We start from the raw sequence: 18,723 nt of genomic DNA on the forward strand, positions 1-18,723 counted from the left end.
GGACTCAATGCTGCTCTCTAAAAAACTTTCCTGTGCATCCTCCATGGGCCAAAGAGACTCATTTCACGCTGCTGGCATTGCTCCAGGTTAATAAAAAATAAGGAAACAGAAACACAGCCTTTGGGGATGGTAAAACCCTGCTGATCCTGTGTCCTGCCCTCTGCAAGGTGAAGAGCAGTGTTGGTGCTGTTGGGCCCCAAGCCAAGGTGTTTTCTTGAATTTCCCCTGCCTATCACTTGGATTTGCCTGGCTGGAAGGTTGTGCTGCCCCACAGAGGTGTTGGAGAACCACTGGTAAATTGGGGAGGTGGGGGAAGAAAACAACAAAAAAACCCCCCATCTTCAGCTAGAGCAGGCAGGTGAGCCTCACTGAAGGGAGTTTCCTTGGTCGAACTTTTACTTGGTGCTGGCTGGGAAATCCCAGGAAATACCCAGCTCCAGGCAAGCTGCCTGGCAGGGCTGGGGGGGAAGCCACAGCATGGGCAGTGCTGGGAGGTTCCCCCCGGAGATAAGTGATGCTGCTGAGGACTGCAAAATATTGAACTCCTCCTTCGCCTTCTTCCCTTACCCAAGAGGACTGGGTTCTGCATAGTGGGGTCGGCTCTGTTTCCCATTTGGGTTTTTTTTCTCCCTCCGGACACTTCTCCTTTCTTCCGCTTCGCTGTTGTCTCCCCCTTTTGCTTTGGTGGCCTAGCTGGAGACTTGCGCCGAGGCGTTCGGTCCTTGTGTGTGCTCTTTGGGGAGCAATCTGCTAAAGGGAGAGCCCAGATGCCCGACCCAGCTTCGAGTTTGCAGGATCACAGGAGCAGAATGGAAATTGTCTTAAAAACTGCTCCCAGGGGCCAAGCTCACTCCACGAATCACAGAGTTTGAAGCCGACTCCTCCCTTCATTTCTGTGCTAAATAACAAAACTATAGATGAGAGCCATCGTTTGTGTATTCATATGAACAAGGTGTCAGGGAGTGGTAAACGCAGGCAGCTGCCATTCCCAGGCTGCGCAGGGCTGCTGGTAAACATTCAGCATCATTTCTTCAGTTCCTATGGGAAAAAAGCACACATTGCTACTTTAAACTTGTACGGATGCAAGCTAACTGAAAAAATAGTATCATATATGTTTCAAATTGCTTGTAGAACACCATATTTTCATTGCAGTGTGGGTCCAGTGTTGGTAGGAGAGAGCTTGGTGCCACTACACAGGACAGAAGAGTTGAATGTCACAATTGTGAAGATGTCTATTAGACGTACATTAGGTCTTTTCTCAATGCGCTTGAGAATTGTTGCATTTCTGCTAGAACGAGGGGCAGGAGCAGAAAGTGTCTGGGATCCAGCAAGTTTCACTTTGTGAGCTTGGACTGTTGTCAGGGGGGAAAAAAAAAATAATCTCCAAATAGATCTGAAGATGAAGTTCTCTTTAAGTATCACGTCGAGATATCCACACCCTCTTCCCACCTACATGTTCTGCATTTCACCCGTTAGTGTGCTTTGCACCAGTTCGCCATGACTGCAGAGTGAAGAAATGGGATTTTCCTGCAAGTTAAGTGTGATGGATCATTAGGAGCAACGCTGTCTTCTACCCTTGGGGGTGAAAGCAGCGGGTTGCTTATTTCTGGTTTGCCGGCCCTGAAGCAAACCTTGTCCACACCACGTGCACATTTTGCTTCAGCAGACTGACGTGACTGTAGACGGCTGCTCTCTTGAGCCAGGTATAAACTACAGTTCTGCCACTAAATAGATTTTCCTTTTGTTGTCACATTAATTTGCAACTCATTAATAGTGACAGCAGTGAGGTACTGCACTGATGCAGATTTGCATATTCATGACCAACTTATTATTAAACAAATAAGATTTCCCTAGCTTAGGAAGCACCCAGAGTAATGCCCCATTGTGCGTTATATCAGCCTGGATGTTTTATTTTCTCTTTAATATGTTAATAGATGCGAGGGGTGCTCTTTTTTTTTAAGTAAATGTGCATCAATAAACTAACATGTAATTTAAAATATCAGAATCGTTTAAATAGTAATCCATTAACAAACCTGCCAATAATTGCGCAGGAATACCTATTTAATGTACAAATCAATTAATCAATTCTAACTGCTGGCTTTGTCGCCTGATGACCGTAACGCAGGCGGTACCAGCAAGGCACAACCGAGTCGCTGTACCGGCGAGGTGAGCGAGGGGCAGACAGCTGATCCCGTGTTTTATGGTTCGTTACAGTCAAATTGTTTGGTTTTCATAGTCGCTTGTGTTTCTTTCCCCCTAGAAGAGCGGTGGGAGAGAAAGTGAAGACTGTGCCCGGCACATCCTCTCGTCCTACTCGCGCCTCTCTGGCACGGCTGGGGGAATCGTGGCCGTCGCCACTTGGCAGGGCCCCCCTGCTCCCCCTTATCTCTGCCGGCAGGCAGGCGCTCCCTGCGGGTACCGCCTTGACAGCAGCGACGGCTCAGCCCCGGGGAGGTGGAGGGCAGCGCTCCGGCCCCCGTCGGTGTCACCGTGGCCTCATGGCAGGGACGTTGGGGTGGTGGTGGGCAGGCGGGTGGGCAGTGTGCTCCTGGCCGGTGCGGTGCAGAAGAAACTGCTGGGAAAAGCCCATGGAACTCAATGTCCACTCAAAATCTGCAGTCAGGAGGACCAGGAGACGCAGGGTGCAGGGCTGTCCCACAGGTGGGCATTTTGGTTCACTTGCTGATAATGGTGAAGGTCCTTTCCCCACAAAGTACCACAATTTTTTTCTATCGGGCTATTCAAGACTAGCCGGTATGCATATCAAAACCATCTTCAGCTCCCTGCTGCATCCATATTTTTCATTCCTTTCTGGCTCTTTTAACAATTCGTATGGTACTGGGCATAATTACACGTGTGGGAACCAGCTGGTTATTGCAAAGTTCCCCTCAGTCCTCAAGTTTTTTTTTCCTGGCTTTGCTTTCCAGAGAACTTTGACGGTGTTGCCTAACCATGAGGCCGAACGCGGTTCTTACCCCATCCTGCTGTTTCCTTATGAGTCACAAGCCACCTCGTTTGAATCGCTGGCCCGTGCTCCCAGCCTCCCCAGCTCAGGAGCTCCTGTTGCTGGCTAATTGCAAAGGGTGCATGGCCCTGAAGAGGCACAGCTAAAACTGAGGATGGTGAAACACAGCCGTAAGTCACCCCAAAGACTACATCCCCACAGGTGCAGAGCAGAGTGAGGCTTTTTTTTAAAAAAAGCTGTATACAGCAACCTCCCAGTGCCCTTCTCCAACTGGGGATAATTTCATTTTCTGATGTGGGATCTGTCCTTATCTTCATCTCCTCTCTCAGGTCCTTGCCTGGCACAATGAGGAGTGACAGCAGGGCCGTAGCCTGATTTCCACCGCTCTGTGGCTGCAGCCATTTTCACATGCTGTGGATATAGAGGCTTAGGCAACACATGTGGCAGGCGATCATGATGTCAGAGACAGTGGTTAGTATTTGTAGCTGTCGAAATTTCAAGGAAAGGGCTTCCTAATGAAACCTCTTTTCCAATATGCCATAAAACTCCTGTTTAAGTAAAGCCCACGCAAAGGCAAGTCCTGACAGGCCTCCTGAAATGAAAAGGGCAGATTATTTAACAGCTGATCAACACTAATAACCCTTGGCAAATACAGTATGCAAATTTAGCACTGGAGCCAACATGCACCAAAGGGACTCTTCTCTAACAGCCTGGCCTGGCTGCTCTGAAACCGCCGCTGTTAATCACAGAGCCCAGCGCTGGGAGCGAGGAGACCTGCGCTGCGACTGCCACGTGTTAGGTCAGTGGTCTGCGGGTGCTTCTTTAGGAGAAGTTCCTCCGCCACCACAGGAATCTAATGGGCGTTCGGAGTCTGACCGCTCAATGGGGCCAGGCGCGGGCTGCCTTGCTGAGATGCTGAAACCAGTGGCACAAAGCACCGAGGGAACGGAAACAAAAAGTTTGAAGCTGGATATCTTATCTCCCCTCTCCATGACATCTTAGGGGAAATATCAAGTTTGAGTATTTTTGTGATATGTCAGTCTACACACAAAAAAAAAAATAAAAAAAAAAAAAAATCCCCTTTCTCACCCAGGCCAGCCCACGGGCAGAGTTAAGCTGGGCTCTGCTCTGGGTGTGCATGCAGAGGAAAGCATGGGATGGGAGCAGAGCAGAGTGAGGAGTTCATCCTTTAGCCCCTTAACTCCATGTCACGAGGGTGCCTTTGTAGCTGCCCGGCTGCCCTGGCCAGGGTTCCCCAGCCCAGGGAGCCTACCCGTGCTACCTGCTGGCTGCTGTGAGCACCTGGGGATTTGGGGGTGCCTCGCTGCAGGGCCAGCTCAGCGGGGCAGCGATTGTGACAGCTACGCGATAGAGGGGGGGCCCGTCTCAGGGATCGCTGCTACTGGATGGGGTGGTCCCAGCTGGGCCCCCCGTGAGCTGGTGGCACTCACTAACTCAGCAGCAGCCAGACCCAGGAGACCCTTGGGGTGGGGGGGTGCAGGGTGTGAGTGCACCCCAACCCCCTGCAAGGGGAGGAGGCAATGCTGCTGGGCCGTGGGAGCAGGGCAAGGGGTCAGGGACGGGCAATGAAGCGTTGCCCTTTTGGTGGCAGTGTGGCATTACCTTGGCTCAGAAAGATGGTTGAGCCTGTGCCTCCGGAGCCTGGATGCTCAGCCCCTCCACCAGCTCCCCACGCAGCCGTTAACAGTCTAGTGACCAAAAGTGCCTGGTCCCCAAGGGGTTACCTTGCCTGAAATGGCTGTCATGCCCGAAGAGCCAGTGTGCCTTTGATTACCACAGTTTTCAAAGGCTCAGGAGTGAGCTTGATTAGCAAAGTCAACAAAGAGATGCAAATACACTGCAGCAAAAAAGGTGCCTTGTTAGTCTGGGAGTCAATGCTCTGGGTAGCGGCAAGCAACAACTCTTGTTGTTGGGAAACATTCGAGAAGGGAGGGTGTGTTATTCTGGAGAGACCAGTGGCTCAGACCAGCTCATGGCTCTGTGGACACAAAGCAGTGTCTCTGTCTTCAAGGTTATTTAATAATAAACAAGTGCTGTCAGGAGGAAAGCAACCCACTGCTGCCCAAGCGCTTGGGCTATTTTGTGAGCGCAGCAGGAGCCGTGGCAGGGGCAGCACAGGCTGGAGGAATCCAGAAAGCCCCTTCCCAGGCTTATTTCTACAGCTACAAATCATCTTGTAAAGGCAGCCTTGTGCTCAGCCCATGTTTGACTTGCCAGGGCTTCAAACATCCGGCTAAGTTTCTAACAATGTTATAGTCTTTCCCACTCGGTGTTTGCCTTAACTTCGCCTGCGGTAACTCTCGGTGCTCAGCAGGGCCCTCGGCGTTGCTTCGGAGGCAGAGCAAGGTGAGCCGGCCCGCTCCTCCACCCAGCTGGAGCTGGAGGAGGAGGAGGAGGAGGAGGAGGAGGAGAGCGGGTCTGCTCGGCAGCTGGTGCGGAATCACAGCAAAACAGCCCCAAGGACGGTCCCTCTTCTGCTGCTGGTGGCTCCTGAGCGCGGAGGAATGCGGTATCCCAGGCAGTCTGTTTGTGAAGGCATCAGGCTTTTTTTTTTAAATACACAACGGAGACTTCTGCAGGGCTCGGTCTTTTTGTAAAGTAAATTTATTTGGCAGGTTTATTTCTTTATCAGGTATTTGTCTAACCCTGTGACACTGAGAGAGCTGATTTCCTCGTACAAATGTTAAAATGTAAACTCCCAGAGATGTGTACTGTCACAGCCAGTGTCCAAAATATCCTCACCCCAGATTCATGTTAAGTGTCCCGGAGTGACAGCAGGGGACCCCAGAGATGCTGGATAATCTACACAATGATCACACCAGGCCACTGTGATGTACAAGGAAAAGAGATGGCCCCAGTAATAGAACAGGAGACAAGCTCTGGCCAGTCCTGGCTGACAGTCTGGATGAGTGGCTGATGGATTCAGGGGTTAAACCCAAGCCTTTTGGAAGTGGTGCCTCATCTGAGAGGATAGGGAGATTAGAAACACCTTCAGTGCCTGAAGGTTTTGCAGCACCACTGACTGATCAAATAAAAATACATGAATCATAAATCAATGTAATATAAACCAGATTTATTTAGAAATAGGAGAACGGGCACTAAGGGGCTTATCCAAATCACTCTAGCTTGCCACTAGCCTCCCCCCCCCAACAGCGCGTACTCTCTTGGGTTAGGTGAGGTGGGGGTGCAGATGTGTTGCCTCCCCTTTAAATCAGACCTGGGCAGGGGGCTGAGAGCTGTGACAGGGAGACTGGGGAGGTGCTCAGGGTGAAGCCAGCTGCTGCCCAGCGCTGGCCACTGACAGATGACAGCCAGACGGCAGGAGCAGGCGTGCAGTGTGGCTGCAGCTTGGCATGAGGTCTCAACGCAGCCCAGAGCGTCGGGGACCACAGTCAGTCCCAGCAGCGATGGACACGCTGGGAAGTCCCTTCCCTCGCTCACTCAGATGCTGGCTTAACAGGAAGCCTTTGCTGTGCTCCTGCCATCGTCTGCCATCTCCCCTCCTCAGCATGCAGCAGCCCTGAGCATCCAATGCGGGGAGATGCTGCAGTTGCGTGTGCTGTGCATGTGTGTGCATGTGCAGGGGGGTGCTGGCTGCCTGATCATCTTACCTGACCCAGCGCAGGAGCCAGGAGGGGGAAGGCTGGCTCCTTCTTCCCATCAGGCCTGCAGTCACCCTGCAAACATATTAGTTTTCCTAAAAAGGCACCAGAGAGCTTGAACAGCAATACCACTGTGGCATTTATTAATTTTTTAGCATAGCTCTCCCTCCCCCACCCACTGTGATTTGCATACCTGTTAATCCTCTCCCTCCTGCAATAACTCTGTGAAGGATAGGGAAATTATATCTGAGCAATAACTCCTTGACTCTGAAGCTGTGGAAGACCCTGTATGCCATCCTGTTCAGAGCAGAAACTTCCAGCAAGTGAAAGCAGGAGGTTTAATCTCCTAAGAGCTGCACGACACCTGCAAGAGCCAAGGAGCGCTAGCTGTCTTGAGTACGTGAAACCCAGCCCTGCCAGTCCCGGATGGCTCTGCCCCCAGGAAAGCCCTTGCCCCTGGCAAAAGTTCGCCTTGAGAAAATTGCTGTTCCCTACTGGCAGTGTCTCCCCTGCAGCAAAGCTGCTTCCTGGGGGGAGAGGGGAGGAAAGCCCTGTGCCCTGGAGGTTTCATTGCCCCCCCCCCCCGCCCTGCCCCGGCCCTGTCTGGGGAGCCAGGAATGCCACCCCCCTTCCTGCATATGCTGGGACTGAGCATCCCACGGCAAGGCTGTGCTGCAGGGCTAGGTCCGACCCCACCAACTTCTGGTAAGCTCTGCCAGTTTTAGCCAGCAAGATGCTGCCAACAGATGTGTGACCCTAGCAGTTTAATTAATCACTTTTGTTACTGCTGTCTTTATCCTCTTCCGCCTAACTTCGTATTTAATTTGGGTTTGTAGCTGAATTACATCTCTTCCAGTAAAAATCCTAAAGATGGGCCGGTCAAGTCCAGGTCCAGGGAGAGAAAGACAGCAAACGCCTCCAGAAATCCCTGGAAAAGCCCAGACAGTTTTTCCTGTCCTCCTGCCTCCTTTGTGACCAAGAGGGGATAGGGCAAGCAGGCAGGGAAGGAAGGACAGCAGGGTGATGAGTAGGTGGTGGAGAGCTCTAGGGAGCTCTCTGCCCTTATTTGAAGCCAATGGCGTGGGTGGACAACAGAGGGAAGCACAGGAGAAGAACGGGAAACCAAGTGTCAGGAGGAAACTTTTATCACATGGTGATAAGCCCCCCAAACAGCAAGCATCGCTCAGTGGGAGAGTGACTAAAACCCCAGTGAGCTGCAGCTCTGTTAAAACTGTGCTATGGTCTGACTCTGCTGGAAAAATAAATAATTTTTAAGGCCTGAAAGCTGCATCTTTGAGGGCTCTGGCATCAGCACAGCATCCTTGTGTGCCATGCGTTGCCCCTCCTTGCTCCCTGCCCTGGGACAGCTGCATAGACAACATGCAGTGGTGACGGAGGTGAGAGAAAAGAGGTGACGCTCACCATCGTATCTGTCCCACAACCCTGAGATACAGCCCCTGCCGCTGCTGCTTTTCGCCAAACACAGGCAGTAGCTGCTGGACGGGGCATCAGGGGCATCAGGACAGCAAACCTGGCATATGAGCCAGAAAGAAGAAAGAAAGTCTATCTGGCTATTGGCAGGGCTTGCTTCATCAGGCACCGACAGCGAGGTCTAGGAGGTTCCTCTTTCTGGACTTTATTAAGACGCGCACAGGGGCTTGAGGGTGGGGGTGAGAGGACAGCAAGAAGTTGTGAAAGAGCAGCACACCGAAACCCGTGAGTAGCTAAGGCCTTTTGGCAGTGTTTCAGAAAATGGGGTGGTCCAGTTAGGGAGTTCAGGAAATTGTCTGAGCTAGATTAAACATTTTCTAAAACCTTCTGGGTGCTTGAGAGCTGACTTGAAAGTTGGCAAAGTTAAATAAAACAAAAGTTAACACATTCCCCTCAATTTATTTTGTTACAGGGCTAGTATAAAGTCAGTCTATTTTTAATTCGTTTCAACGTCCCCTTCTATCTGAAGGCAGCAGTATCTGCACAGTAAAATCCTGGGACGCTTGCACAGCCACGCAGGGTGCCGCATGTGACACACAAGAGCTTTAGCATGTATTTCAAAAGCCATAAAACACATAATTTTTTGGCATAAAGCCAGATTTCTCTCTAATTGAAGCCTGGGCGTAGAAGAGTCTCTGTGGGTCTGCGCCTCGCTGGAGTCTCCCTTCAGCCCCAAACCTCGGGAGCGCCCGGCCGCAGGCAGCCTGCCCTGGACATGCTGCTTGTTCTCCAGTGGCTGCATGCTGTCCCGCAGGAGGCAGGGCCACAGCCTGGGCAAGAGAAGCATCAATTCTCCTCCTCAGATCTCAAATCAGACCCTGTCACTGCATAAAAGTAGCAGTGGAAACAACAGTGGGGTTTCTCTCTGGGGAGGACCGAGGGATGTCAAAACTCATGGTAGCTGAGCAAAGCAAGGGCTCCTCTGCCCTCATGCCCACCACGGGCAGCCTCTGAGAGGGCTTGACCTCAAGCTGTGTGTCTCCCCTTTCCTTCGGAGAGCAAGCAGTGTACAAGCTGCCTGGAGAAAAGGATTTACACCACTCACGTAGGCTGTGTGTGGCCAGGAGCTGCAGAGCAAACTCACACCCTGCACCTACCTATGTCCCCGGTGGAAACTGAGCCCTTGACACCAACCCCTCCACTGCCCTGGGAAATTACCTGCTCCTGTCTCTGGGGAAAAGTTTCTACCAGTGGAATCAGAGGCGGTATCAAGCATAGAGCAGATGTCGGCAGCTTCCTCGCTCCATGGAAATAAGGAAGTAGGGAACCCATTTAGACAAACAGTCCCACATAAATCTTAGCCCGACATTTCTTGCCTGCACCCGATTCCGTATGATCTCTGCAAAGGGTAAATTGAACTTGGCTTCATTGATGGAGCCCAGTGCTATTAGTTATACCTGTCTTTAAGGCAGAGCTGCTTTGGGTGAGAAAAGAAAAGCGGTATGGCCCCAGGAGAGGCAGAGAAATCAGAACATAAATGCAGGTATCAAAGCAGAAAAATGCAGAGAGCGGTAGTAGCCCACGGTATGTTGGAGAAGAAAACAAACTCTTATCACAGTAAGACCAGAGGAAGCCATCCCACTGAAGGGAGGAGACAAGGAGGACAGCCGACATCCTGCAGAGAGGGAATCTAAGGTCTGGGGGAGGGAGAGCACAACCCCAAAGGCATGGCATTGGGAAAGGATGCAGCTCTTAAAGACACAGCTTCACCGAGCGCCTCTGCTGACAGGCAGCTGGAGCCCACCAGCCAAACCAGCAGTGCCCGGGCAGGGAGGGAGGCTGAGGGCAGGTGTGTGAGCACAGGTCGTTTTAAATGGTTAAAGGGTTTACAGGCTCCTTGCCATCCACAAAGTCCCAGGAGAAAGTAGAGGCCTCAACACCCACCTGGAATCTGGTCAGATGAAAATGAATTATTAAAAGAAGTGGAGATTTATTGCCTTTAAAAAATTTATTAACAGGACAAGAGGAACAACTTTCTGCAGGAGCAATGTTGGGAGGCAGGGGCAAGAATTTTGCCTTTGAAGGCGGTCAGCTCCAGGGAGAACCAGTCTGAGCATGCAGGGGTCAAAAGCATGCCAGCTGCCACTCAGTGCCCAGCCCGTTTCGGCAGATGCCTAGCATCTGAAGAGCAATGCAGAGGGACCAAGCAGAAACACTAAGCACGCTTCCGCTTTCAGTGTAGAAACCTCACGAGTGATGGGAACTTTGGCTAAGCCCTGTGAAAGCCAGGGAAGCTCTGTTTTTGGAAGGAGCAACCACCGACCCGCCCCCCAGCCACTGGATTTCCAAGATGTCCCTTTTTTTATAGCCAGGAATCAAGAAGCATGCTCTGACCTCTAGCAGAGGAGGAGTGACACTGTGGGGATGAGGGAACGACGAATGATCCAAGAGAGGATTCCCAGCAGTGAGTCAGAGGGGGAAGAGGCTGAGGTGGAACTGGTAAAAATAGTTCGGGGAATAGGGACAAATGCTAAAAGAAAACACTCTTTGTGCAAAGAGGATAAAATAAAATCAGAAAGGGCTGGAGCAGCACTACGGAGATAGAGCGGAAACTGAAGACCAGGAAGAAAAGGCAGAAGGGGAACACAAAGAGAGGATCCTGCCAATCATTGCGCTTTATGCAACATTTTAACACCAGGGCTTATTGGCAGGATTGCTATTTCTAGCAATCTGTGAGTGTTGTCTGCGCTGGCAGGTGGGGGTGAAGGCACTTTCCCTCATGACTTCATTATGACGCCAGAAATAAATACAATTTTTCTCCGGAAAAGCTTCCAATTACGTTCTTCATGTCCAAAAGAGGGTACTCGAGGAAGAAAAGCTAAAGGAAAACCCTGTCCCCATGTGCAGATACACGCAGCAAACATAGACCCCCACCCTCTCACAGCTTACTTATGGCTGGGTAGAAGATAGAAGATTACCGGTGTAACCTTCAGAAAGCTGATTGCAGGAACATTTTCCCATTAATGCTGCTAGTGGGACTGTGATTGCATTGTTTAAGGTAGCCACAATTGGCCGACAAGCAAAGCTGAACTCTGTACATGCACTCTGTGTAAAAACATTTTGCTTCTCTTGCTGCCTGAAACGTAGGTCTTGGTACGAGAGGTGTTGAAGACATCTCAGTGGTTTAGGATCTTGCCCTGCCCGAAATTCACCTGTCAGCGTTCAGTTGCCCGGTGTAAGACTGTACATTCATGTACATCTCTCCATCTCAAACTCGCAGACTGATTACAGACAAGGCACGCGGCAGCACAAAGCAGCCATATTTCCCAAAATGTAACCGCTTTGCCCACCTCTGATATTAGTCACACTCTGGTAAGTATTCTCTGGTGAGTTCATGTCATGCTGGAGATGGTAAGGAGTAAGAATTCCTACTGGCGCCCACCCTGCGAAATACCACAAGACAGCAACTCCTCTGCAAATTTGGATTCTGCCCTTCAGTGCCCAAACCTATGAAAATGAATGTAGCCATTTGTCTTGTCATTTCCCCCTCCTTCTCCAGGGGATCTGTCACGCGAGCAAATTACCATTACAATCAATGGGACTAAAGACGGCAGGCTTTAGTCCCACAGATTCATCCCTGCTCCTCATCTGCTGTCCATCTCTGATCGTCCACTTCTGTACAGGAAGGGAGAGAGAGCACCCTGCTCTGCCTACGTCTTGCGTTTTCTTTTGAACTTTTATTTTTCCTGCCTGTGGTTGAACATCCTTGCATGCACGTAACACTTCATTCATGTGCGTAACAGTGACGCTGGCCACGGTGTTCTCAATGCAATAGAAGCAATTTGCTCATGTTGATTTACTGTCACAGCTGCTATCTTTTCTTGACCAAGATGTGAACTTTTGCTTATTTTTACTGAAATGCACAAAGACGCGTAATGACGTTACAACCCAGAGCTGCGATGCAGTCCAGAGGAAGGCTCCTTGGAGCTCTGACAAAAGCTGCAATGAAAGTCCCCCTCTGATCACCAGGGCACTGTGGTTTATAAAGCAGATGGTAACTTTTGTGTATGGATGGCATTTAACCACACTAAGACACATATTTGCAGAAGACCTCACCTGCCGAGAGACTCTATTTGCAAACAAACAAGCTCCTCAAGAAAAAAACAAACTTCCACTTTAAAGTGTGTTTTACTAGAAACAATACGGAAACCAAGCCCAGCCATTATATTCAAAAAACAAGTAAAGTCTCTCCCCACTCCCCATATCTTGAAAATCCCATTATCTCAGGAACAAAGACTAACAGGGACCAAGCTCTTTGTCAGAGCTGTCCTCTTAGCACTAAGTCACACAGTATCTGCATCAGGGTGCTTTGTGGGTAGGGGAATACTGCTGTTCTGTACTGGTAAAGCACTTCTACTGTGAATGCAGATGTAGTGGTAAAGCTGGCTAGATAAAACTACAAAACTAGCCCTGCCAAAGAGCAAAACCAGTAGCTTCAGCAGCCATCAAGCTAACCGTGATTGGTTGGCTTTACGTGAATGTGCCTGCGTGAGGCAGGATCATACTAACGCTCTCTCGCAATTGGTGTGGCAGCGGTGGTGGATGCACTTGGTGCGGAGTTACCTCCCTTATGAAACTCCCACCTGTTATATTATCTCTTGCAATGGTGTGTACAAATACTTATCTGTAAAGTAAGTTAAAATAACAAATTCTGTGGTGATTACTGGACACTTGACCTGAGAAAAGAAAATAGATTTCACTGCTTTTAAAAAAAATAGGACAAGACACTAATTCATCGATATTCTTATTATGCTAGTTAACCCACCTCAGACGGGTACACAAGAAGGCCAAGCAACTGTGGAGTGTGTTTGAGCTGAGAAAGAAAAAAAGAAAAAAAGTTCTCTAAAGGAAAGTTCAGATACATTTCAAAGCATTACAGCTCTAAAAACACCAAAGGAGTTTTATCAAACTTCCCAGAAAAACTTTCCTCTGAGAGGAAATAGGGCAAGTGAGATTTCAAAGGGAAAGGTTCTTTTTTTCCTGGGGTGCAGAGATGACGACTGAAAAAACTCCAGTCCTAAGCACCTGAGTGTGTATTTGTCCTGAGCTGAACGTAGCACAGCTACTGTCAGGCTGTAATTAAGACGAGAATATGCACTAGGTCCACTAACTTAAGTTCTGGATTAATCTTGGCTATAGTTGGGACCCCAGATTCACCCAAAGCAGCTGAGTTACCACAAAGCACTTACTCACCAACCCTTAAAAAGAGTGCAGCCTTTTAAAATTTTTTTATTATTTAATTCCTCCACTAATTAACAGCAGGTAGTGAATAGGAAAGTGTTTATCCTCCCCCCCTTCAGCTCACTACCCTGCTGTGTTATGACAGATGGAATGTTAATTAACATGACCTGGCAGATAATATTTAATTCAAGACAGAGTATCACGGAAACATCTGACTGCCTCGGGGCTGGTCACCTACCAGGTATGCCCTAAAAACCCCCCTCCTGTGCACCTTCCTAGGGGCACCAACGGCTTTTAGTTGAGCTAATCCAGAAACAGGCTCAAGCCTGTGCCTACCCTAGGTTTTCTGGATCCTTTTGCCCTCGCTGCTGCTCTGCCCAGGATGGGGTGCGGGTTAGCTGCCCAGCTTCACCTGCTGCTGCTCCCTGGCCCCTCCAAGCCATGCAGGCCTGGCTGCTGGCTTGTCCAGGCTGTGCATCTGCCTGAGGGCTCTGGAGCGGCTGGAGCTGCACACTGAGGGCTGAGGTTTGAGGAGCTGCCTCAAGACAGTCAGGCCCTGGGTGACCTCCTCGTTCAACAGCGAGGCACCTTGGCAGTGGGAGTGCTGTGCCCCTGCTCCACGCCTGGTGAGCCCGGCCTCCTCCTCTCCTTTCTCCGTCGTGCAGGCCCAGCACGCCGCCTCCTTCACCAGAGCAAACACTACTTGCTCACCAGTGTGCCCAGTATACCCAGCACACCCGGTGTGCCCAGCCGCAGTCAGCTTGTGGCTGGAGGCCAGCCTCCATCTGGCCTCACGAGCTACAAGGGCCACAACCCCGGGCACAGGCCCTGCCACCCCGGGACAGATGCCATGACCACCTGCCTGCCACCCCCGCCTCCTCTGCCCACCCCACCCTCCTCCTGATTGGTCCACCCTGAGGTATGAATGGTGTTGCGATTGGCTGGCTGGGCAGTATGTGTGCTACAATTGGATGGCGGTCCTGCCAGGTGCCAGTGCATGTGGCAGAGCCTGCCGCCATGATGGGAGTGGGACGAGGGATGGCGGCACAGGCAGCATACTGTGGGCATAGGGCTGTGTGGGAGGAGGGAGGTGCCTCCTCTGGCACCTTTGTACACGTTCAAATTGACAGGACAAAAAATGTGTATTTTTATGTACCCAGGTGACTGTGCTGTGTACAGCCCTGTCGCACCAACATCAGCACTGCCCGTAATGGTGTGGGACCACCTTGCTCACTCCTGCGCAGAGCATCCCTCCAAGACAGAGCCAGTGCGTACCTACAGCCGTGTCCTCAGACAAAAAAAACGCAGGGAGTATTTAAAGAGAAACAACACAGAGTATGACTTTATGAAGCCTCAGACTACTGCCAATACATCCACATGGTCACAGAATAAAACAACAAACAAACAATCATTCAGTGGAGGCTTTTTAAAGGTCTGCGTTGCCACAGAAGGACTCGAAAGGGGATTTGACTGAAACTAGCCATGAAGAAAAGCACCTGACTATTCTCACTCGGTGGGCTCCAGCCAAAAGAAGGCAAAGAGGAAGCAAGCACTGAATTATAGGTTACCGAATTATTTTTGTAGTAATTGGTGTATGGTTATAAACACAAGTAAAAGAAGAAACTTGTTTTCTAGGCCTGATGTGGGCACCAGGATGACAGCTGCTTGGAGACTGAGAGGTGCTGAGCCTCTGTGTGTCCCTCGCCTGCAGGGCAACAAGACGAGCTCAGCGGGAGCTGTGAGTATGCGGTGCCCTGCACATCGTGCAAGTTTTATACCAGAGTGAAAAAGTGTGTGCTTCAACGTGAGGTGCTGAGTCTGAGCAACTCAGCTGTGATTTTAAATTGAAGGTATTCCTTTAAAATAATACTATTCATTTACAAATACAGAAAGATACTGACATGGTGAAGAAGATTTGCAAAGCTCCCACCAGCCCTGTAAGCGAAAGATCAGACTTTCTGTTTTCTTTGAAAATACTAATTTAGCAGAGAAGTTACCAGATGCCATCTCTTAAGACATTTGGGCCAGTGATTTCTAATAATTTTAACAAATATAAGTAGTATCATGTGCACGCACACATATACACACACAAACACACGTCTTGAAATGTAGGAATCAAAAAGCTTCTCTGTCTGCAAAAAACTATATACTTTTATTGCCAGGACCAGCCTTTCTGACCACGGATATCTAAAAGACAGAGTGGTCTTTGGGTACTATTTAGTTCCAAAGGGGCTATAAAAGGCAGATGGTCTCATTAGAAACAATTTATGCATATATATTTCTAGGAGTTGAACACTGCCAGAATAGGTTTAGCTCTTTCACCATACCGAGGAAAATATCACCACTTGCAAATGTTTCCAGTTTGCAAAATAATGACCTATCCAAAGTAGCTAAGCAACTAATTACTCAAATACTAGAAGGTTATATGCCAATATTATCACATTGTTGGTCTCCTGGGCAAACAACTTCACATTCCTCAAACTGCCATAGAGTGTCATTAGACTGTGCAGGAAAGTCCTTTCTTAATAGTACAGCAGCAGCAGCCCCAATGCCCCTGTGCTTATGCCATCATTTCAACTATTATTTCCAATCTCCAAGTCAAATCACTTATTAATTAGAGAGGCAACTCTAGCAAACCCAATTACCCACAGGCAGTTTCTTCCCAGATGTGAAGCCCTTCTTGGAGATGGACCATGATCCCAGTTTCTGGGGAATGTTTGTGATTTTTCTCTCCAACATATCAACCTTTATACTCAGCCCTGGCAATACCTCTCCCAGCCCCTGCCTGCGAGACATCTGCTGGATGTATTCCTCCCCCAAGCTCCAAATCCTAGAGAATTCAGCCTATATAGCCTCAGGATGTGTGGAGACAGCCATGTGCAGGCATGTGTACTTTTAAAGTCTGTACTCAATGTCTTTGACTGTTTCTTGGGGGTAGAGCAGGCAGAGCACAAAGAAAGCAATGATGAATTGTGTGGAGAAGTGGGGTCGGCTCAGGAAATTGCAAAAGACAGCAGCTTGGAGACTTGGTTTCTGGATTCACTTAAAACAAATAAATACTTTTGATGATGGATTTTTCATCAAAAAGGCAGAGAGAAGTCCTGTTTTGGTGGGAAGAGTGCTTTTGTGGAAGATGTCCAAGGGACTGTGTGGAACATGGGGTTTCCGTGCCTTTGCCTCTGCTTTTTAGGATGGTCTGAAGCTAGCACACGTAGCAACAAACATGAACTGTTCTCCCCTGTAGATTAGTCACTAGAGGGGCCATCACACATGTTTAGCAAATACGCTCCACGTGCAAAGACTCCTTTCATGGGACTCATGCATTTGAGTTCTATGGTGGTGTTGGAAGAGTGCATGTGGTGCCTATAGCCTATGGTGTGTCTTATGTTGCATGTAGAGTGCCAAAGGAGGAGAGAGCTTTTTGGCAAATACCACGTCTGTCCTTCAGAATAGTTGAGGAACTAATAAGTACTTGGGTCTGTATAAAAGGGGTTGCATATGGGATATGGGGATGGAGAAAGAGAACAGGTAGGGACATTAGAAGGACGTGCCTGTTTTCTTCAGATAACCGTCTCATGATATTGTGTCTTCAGGATGGCTGCATTCCAGTTCAGACACTCCCTTGGGAGACGGTCACTCGCGCTAATTATGCCCATACAGAACAGAAGTGTCCTTAAGACATGAAACTATAGAAAAATCTGTGTCAGCATGAGCAGTTGCAAATTATGTTCTCGCTTCCTGAAAATAGCCTTGCTTTTGCCAGGCATTTGTATGGTACCCATCGTCACAACATCCAACAGCCTCGCTTTGTTACAGAACTGTAACAAAATACTTTGCCATCGCCTTCTCTCCCACACACGCTTCAGGAACTGTCCTAGTCATTTTCTGCTCGCCCTGCTGCCGTGGGCCTGCAGCCTCCCTTGTAAAGGAGTCGGGATTACCCAACTGAGGCCATGTGCCTTCATTCTTCTCACCTTGCCCTGAGAGACAGGGTGATACTATTTTACAGTCTGCGAACTCAAGCGCGGAGGCTAGTGGCCATATTCTAGTATATTTACGCATCAGTGTCACATGGAAAATCTGCAGCAAGGAGGGACTCGAATCCATATCTCCTAAATCCAAGGTTAGTAGATTAATCATTTCCTTTCAGCCATCTGTCCAACAGTAAAGTATTTCTGAATTTGTATTGGATTTCGCCAGGAGGAATTAACCACTGACATACTTTTACCTTACAGGTGATGTAAAAAAAAAAAAAAAGGAAAAAAAAGAAAGAAAAAAAAGGAAAAAAAAGAAAATAAGAAGAAAGTACTTAACTACATCATAGATAGATATAGCTTAAACCCTTGGCTTAATCTGACTCCTCCAGGACTGAATCTCAATTTGCTGCAAGTTGTACTTGCTGGAAGAAAACAAAACGTATGGCACCACTGAAAATAAGTAACTAACTTATGAAAAAGTTACCCTCACCAAACCATACAGGAAAATATAGGAAAAAAGGGATGTAAATTGAAGCAAGCTCTCCCTATGTTTGTGAGTCAGCCTACTGGATTTCTGGGAACAATTTCCAATTGTACAGCACCATTGAACAGGCGCAGCATAAAGCACCCAGTATATCTTTATGTACTGGTTCATGCTCTCACCCATGTGAGGTGATCCCCATAGCAACATACTGCCACAGCAATACAGAGCCTCTAAAGGTCAGCCTAGAAAACAACAACAGTATTTCACAAAATCTCTAAAACAAATACTATTTTATTTCAGCGACGTGGAAATTAAACACACTCTAAATTCTATCAGACCAAGGACATTCAGGCCTCTTTTCAAAGCCTGACAAGGTAAGCTCACCAGCCTTTCTGTACTATGAAGAATCCACCTGATAGACATAACCTGCCAGTGAAATTTCTGATTAAAAAAATAATTGGACAGAGCATAATTCTGTCCTTCTTGCATAAGAGTAAAAGCTGCAAGTCTAACTTTTACAGCCTATCATACTTGATGAAATAAAAGATTTATGCAGGAGATCTTCACCTACTGTTCTGCAAGCAGTTACTACTTATCCACAGGGAGGCCAGTAGTGGCAACCACAAAACACAAACATACTGATCCTTTCTCACACAGCACATCAAGGGAGGCAAAAAATCCTTATCTAAAATTGGGAAACCAGCTAAGTAGCATTTATTCCAACAACTATAAAACACTGCCATTTGCAGAAAGTTCATACCTCTTTTAGCAACTGTGCCAGGAGAGCTTTTTAGTTGTTAATGAGCCATCAGTCGTTGCAGCTCAGATACTTGAATGATTGGGAAGGTGCAGGTGTGGGCACAGGCACTACAAACTAACCTCACATGATTGTTGTGTCTTAGGAATGGGGAACAGAAACTTTCAACCTTTCATTCACAGAAGAAACCTCTCCTGGCCTCTTTGGCCCATGTTCCACCATACGCCCCACAGAGTTGCCCTCCC

Source organism: Balearica regulorum, chromosome 1 (genome assembly GCF_011004875.1).
Source record: "Balearica regulorum gibbericeps isolate bBalReg1 chromosome 1, bBalReg1.pri, whole genome shotgun sequence".
NCBI lineage: Eukaryota > Metazoa > Chordata > Aves > Gruiformes > Gruidae > Balearica > Balearica regulorum.